The sequence below is a fragment of the Pelodiscus sinensis genome, chromosome 11, assembly GCF_052426305.1.
Source record: "Pelodiscus sinensis isolate ZL-2025 chromosome 11, ASM5242630v1, whole genome shotgun sequence".
Classification (NCBI taxonomy): Eukaryota; Metazoa; Chordata; order Testudines; family Trionychidae; genus Pelodiscus; species Pelodiscus sinensis.
This window is the reverse complement of record NC_143062.1, coordinates 17367343-17372859: the sequence shown is the minus strand read 5'-3', so window position 1 is coordinate 17372859 and position 5517 is coordinate 17367343.

The window sequence follows — 5517 nt, the reverse complement described above, 5'->3', positions numbered from 1 at the left end:
TATTTGTTTAAACAGTTTCTAAATCCATCCCAATTTCATACAAAAAAATGTAATTAAACCCTGGTAGTTATAAGCAATGTGAAGAATAAGAAAGTGTCATGGTTGCCTTTTAGTGGCTGGTGTTTTGGCCAGCTCTATCTTTTGTAAGGCACGTACCAGGGCTCCCTGCAGCTAGGTCACTTTCCCCACCTGGGCTGTGCTGGTACCCGTTTCTTACACAGGTCAGGCAGGGAAGTTACCTAGATGTGGGAGCCCTTCAGTTGCTCCTTGCTCCCCCCATAAAGATGTGATGCATCCAAGTTAGTTTCCCCATGTGGGTGCAGAAGGACAGGGAATTAGGAGTGCAAGAAGGGGAGCAGGCTTTTGGGGTGGTATTCCCTGTAAGCTGTGCACTTGTGTGGTCATTCAGGAGATCAGCGCAGCACTCACACCTAGATTTTGTGTTTCTACGGGTAGTCCACATTCACCCATGCATTGGTGCATGTAAAAATGTATCCTGCAAAGAGATTGAAAAAGATTAGAGGGAACATTGCTTTGGGGCAGCAGGAGGGTATGAAAGCCAAGGGTCCCAAAATGTAAGTTTGCCCAGAGTGCCATTTTCCCTTAGGCTGCCTATTTCCCAACCCATTACCCAGAAAGCTTGGCTCCTTGACGTTGAGCCAATGAGAGCTATTGTCACAACCACTCTTCAGCCTCCTTGCAGAGGGAATAGGCAAGGTGCTTGAGAGTAGGCACTTAGAGGCCAATTCCAGGTTTGAACAAAGCACCCCCATTGGCTACAGCCATGACCAATAGGAGATTAGCCATGCCCTGTTTTAAGATGCATGTGCTTATGTCCTGAAAGGTCCTGCCAATATTTCCCTCCCTCCCTCTGAGGTGTTTGGTTCAGGGTGGCAGAAACAGTTCAGCAGGGCTGGAGCTGCTCTAATGTGGGCTCTTCCTGCCTTGCCCCCAGGAAGCTATTACACTTGGGCTACGTCTAGACTGGCCCCTTCTCCGGAAGAGGCATGCAAAGCAGGCAAGTCAGAATAGGGAAATCCGCGGGGGATTTAAATAAAGATGGCTGCCACTTTTTTTCGGGCTTGGGGAAAAGCCGGAAAAGAGCGTCTAGACTGGCGCGATCCTCCGGAATAAAGCCCTTTTCCGGAGGATCTCTTATTCCTACTTGCAAGGAAGGAATAAGAGATCCTCCAGAAAAGGGCTTTATTCTGGAGGATCGCGCCAGTCTAGACGCTCTTTTCCGGCTTTTCCCCAAGCCGGAAAAAAAGTGGCGGCCATGTTTATTTAAATCCCGCGGGGGCTATTTAAATCCCCTGCGGATTTCCCTATTCTGACTTGCCTGCTTTGCATGCCTCTTCTGGAGAAGGGGCCAGTCTAGACGTAGCCTTGGGGTGACTTTCAAGAGCCTTGCACACGGCATATCTCAGTGACCAGCTCCCTACCTGAGCATGGGGGAGGCCGCAGGGACCCTGTCTGAGTCACTCCCCACTTCGTGGGCTTTCTAGCACAGGATCATGCAAATCCCCTCAATTAGTCCACCTCTCCCCCCACCTCCTTGCTCTGCTGCTTTTTAACCCTTTGGCTCAGTACAGCCTCATGTGCACAAAGCCTGTGCCACTGACATGCTTTGCACCCACCCCTCTGTGCTGCATTGCCCCATGAAAAGCCCCAGGCAGCACGAGGCCCTGGCGCTATGGAAAGATGGGAGACTGGACCCCTGCCATTGGTAGCAGCACGAGGCCTGTCAATGTTACATGCTCCAGGCACAGGAAGGGAGGCTGAATGCTACATCACTAATGTCGATGAATCTAGGCATCACTGGTGCTTCAGCACAAGGCTCAGGCTGTGACAACGTGAGTTGCAACGCCAGTGCTCCTATGCACCCAGCTGAGATTTCCCCATCCCAGAGCCTACGTCCTGCATGTCCAGAAGCCATGGCTCACCTCTCTGTGCACAAAGCACAACTACCTCTCCTCCCACCCCAAAAAATCCCCCTTCCCCTTTTCGTCAGTCTTTGGCCTCACTCTGGCAGGGGTGAGAGGCTGTTTTTCCCCAGCCCTGGTACTTGTGCAGCTCATCAGTAAATGCTCCCCTCCATTTCCTGCTCCCCTGTAGAACTTTGACTCTGGAACAGCTAATTTTGACTCTACAGAACTTCCAGGGAGGACAAAGGGGGCAGGCAGGATGGACTGTGGGAATGGCAGTCAGCCCTCTGCTGCCCTCTGATACAGTCACTAGTGAGGAGTTTGGGGGGGAGGCTGCTGCTAGCAGTTTTGTCACTGCCCCCTACCTCCAGCCACATTTCCCAACTGCTTGTTTAAGAACTGATTAAATCCATGCTCCATTGATCCCTGCTGGGGATGCCAGTAGGGAGCTGGTTCTAACCTTGCTGTATCTTTGCTGAGGGCAGAGGGATCACATGATATCGATCCAGGAGGGGAGGGGAGGGCTAAATGCTGCTCTCTGGCTATGACAATGGAGGCAGAATCCACGTCTAGTTTGTGCCCAACAAGGTTTGAGGAGGAAGCCAGACTGCGATCAGCCGCTGAGTCCTTGGGCCTTGTTCATCTACAGGTGGGAGTGGGAGCAAGTGAGTCACAGGGAGCAGTGGGGATGAGTCGGGATCCTGGGTATGTGTGCAGCATCCTTATTCCAACACTCATCCCAGGTCAGACTCATGAGCTGGTTTGTTTTGAATGGCTGGGGCTGTAAACTCCCCCCCCCTCCTTCAATAAATCCACCCTTGAGGTGGCTACCAGAGCGAGGGATCCCAGGCAGCCCCAGTTAGCTATGAGCACAGATTGCTGAGCTGCTGGGGCAGTGATGCGGGAGGGAAGCCTAGAGAGGACCTGGCTAACAGCAGAAGGGGACTTAACCCCACCCCCACACGCTGCTGCTCTCCAAACCCTGTGGCTACGTCTACACTGGCATGATTTTCTGAAAAATGCTTTTAACGGAAAAGTTTTCCGTTAAAAGCATTTTCAGACAAACGCGTCTAGATTGGCAGGACACTTTTCCGCAAAAGCACTTTTTGCGGAAAAGTGTCCGTGGCCAATCTAGATGCGCTTTTCCGCAAAAAAGCCCCAAACGCCATTTTCGTGTTTTTTGCGGAAAACACTACTGTGCTGTCTACACTGGCCCTTTTGCGCAAAAGTCTTTCGGAAAAAGACTTTTGCCCGAACGGGAGCAGCATAGTATTTCTGGAAAAGCACTGACAATCTTACATGAGATCATCAGTGCTTTTCTGGAAATTCAAGCGGCCAGTGTAGACAACTGGCAAGTTTTTCCGGAAAATCAGCAGTGGTCTGTGAGCCCTATACACCTGAGTCTTTGACAGCTAGGACAGAGTCCCTTCACAGCAGGCAGCCAGGGAGGCTGATGGGTGCCCCAAGGTGGTGCAGAGAGAGCTCGTTACACCCGAGATGTCGACTGCTGGGACAAAAGTCCCTTCGCAGCGGACAGCCAGGGAGGCTGACGGGTGCCCCAAGAGTCTGCCCCGTGGAGGTGGCATGACTCAACGCTCAGCTCTTACTGCGTTTACCCCTGACAGGCTGTGGTTCTTTTGATTGTGTTTGGTTCTGTTACAGCAACAGGAGGAGTCAGGTTAAAGCTTAAACAGTTACTATTTTATTGTTACAAGGCAAGCTTAGCTGTTAACTGTTACTGCTGTGTTACAGATGACACAGCCACTACAAAGACAAAGACAGAAAATACAATAACAGTCACTTAAAGGTACCATGGAACTCTTTTGGTTCTCTGAGCTCTTATTGAATGTATACAAACAGACACCTAGCAGGTATATTCTCACCCCTGCGATCCTTACTCCGGCGAAGCCAGTGTTTCTCATACGAGACGAAGGTGTCCCTAAAGTCTCAGAGGTCCAAGACTGCCTGACCAGCAGGTATGTGGGTGGATCTTATAAAATCATAGAACTATACAGCTGGAAGAGACCTCAGGAGGTCATCAAGTCCAGCCCCCTGCTCTAGGCAGGACCAATCCCAACTAGATCAACCCAGCCCAGGCTTTGTCAAGCCGAGACTTAAACACCTCTAGGGATGGAGACTCCACTACTTCCCTAGGTAACCCATTCCAGTGCTTCACCACCCTCCTAGTGAAATAGTTTTTCCTAATATCCAACCTGGACCTCTCCCACCATAACTTGAGACCATTGCTCCTTGTTCTGCCATCTGTCACTACTGAGAACAGCCTCTCTCCATCCTCTCCTTGGGAGAGAGAATCCTTGAGAGCGAAATTCTGTCTTCAAAGGCTCCAGGGCCTCCAGAGGTGCTGGAATAACAATGGCCCTGAATGCTAGACAGGAACCAGATAACAGCGGCAATTGGGCCAGTAGGCGATCGGGGCCTCGAGCCGCCCTTGGCTGGTACCAGTATTGACACGTCTACACACCATCTGGGAAGAGGAATCTGCTGCCCCATCAGAAAGAATGTCCGGCCCTAATGATTTAGTTTCCTCCACCTCACAGGTGCAAATTAAGCTTTGGACCCCCTGTGGGAATGGGCGTAACAAAGATGTTCCAACTTAATTGGCATTTTAATGACAAGAGAAGCATCTACGTGACCACAGGGATATAAAGTGGGGCCCTGTGTCCCACTCTAATTGGCCAAAAAGGCTAATGGCATATTAGGTTGCATTAAGAGCAGCATTGCCAGCAGATCCAGAGATGTCATTGTGAATGGCCAGACAGCAATATGATAGTCAAGTATGGTCCTCTTAACACATTACCTGCATCCTGCTTCAAAGGCCTTTTAAGACTACACTTGAAAGAGAATCCTCTGAACTGTCAGTCATGCTTAAATTCGACACTTTACACTCAAGTTTGAATAAAGACTCTAATTATCTTACCCATTACACAGATAGCTTCCCCAATTATCACCTCTAATATCATTAGCTCACAGACATTTGCCTCCCCCCCCATCCGCCTTCTGTTCTGAAATTTTATTTGTCCTTTTCATATGAGTTCATTTTTTAAAATTGTATCCTTTGGTATATATGGTTGTGACAATTTTCTTCCACTATTTGATCTGAGGAAGTGGGACTGGCCCACGAAAGCTTATCACCTAAAAAACCATCTTGTTAGTCTTTAAAGTGCTACATAGTCCTGTTTTTTGTTTCAGCTCTTAACAAGGTGCCTCCTTCATTAAGTGTGCTTGCTTGTAAACCCTGTAACTCCCTCCCTCCCCCATTCAACACAAGCATTAAAGATACTGTTGCTGAGAAATAATGCATTTGTATTCCCTAAATACAAAGAAGCAGGGACAGAGAAGGAGTGCAGGGCGAGAGTGTCAGAGGGGAGAGGGAGGGGCAGAAGAGAGAGTGGTGTATTACAATTCCTCTGTTCAGCAATCACACAGGTGTGAGAATGCCTTTTGTTCTGGGACACATCCCTGGGGGTTGAGTGTTAGGCTGCCCTTGACTCTCCCCAGCACTCCACTCACTTAATTTCACCCTGTCCAAGTGGGTGGATTTCATTTGTGCATTGAACTTGTCATCCCTACT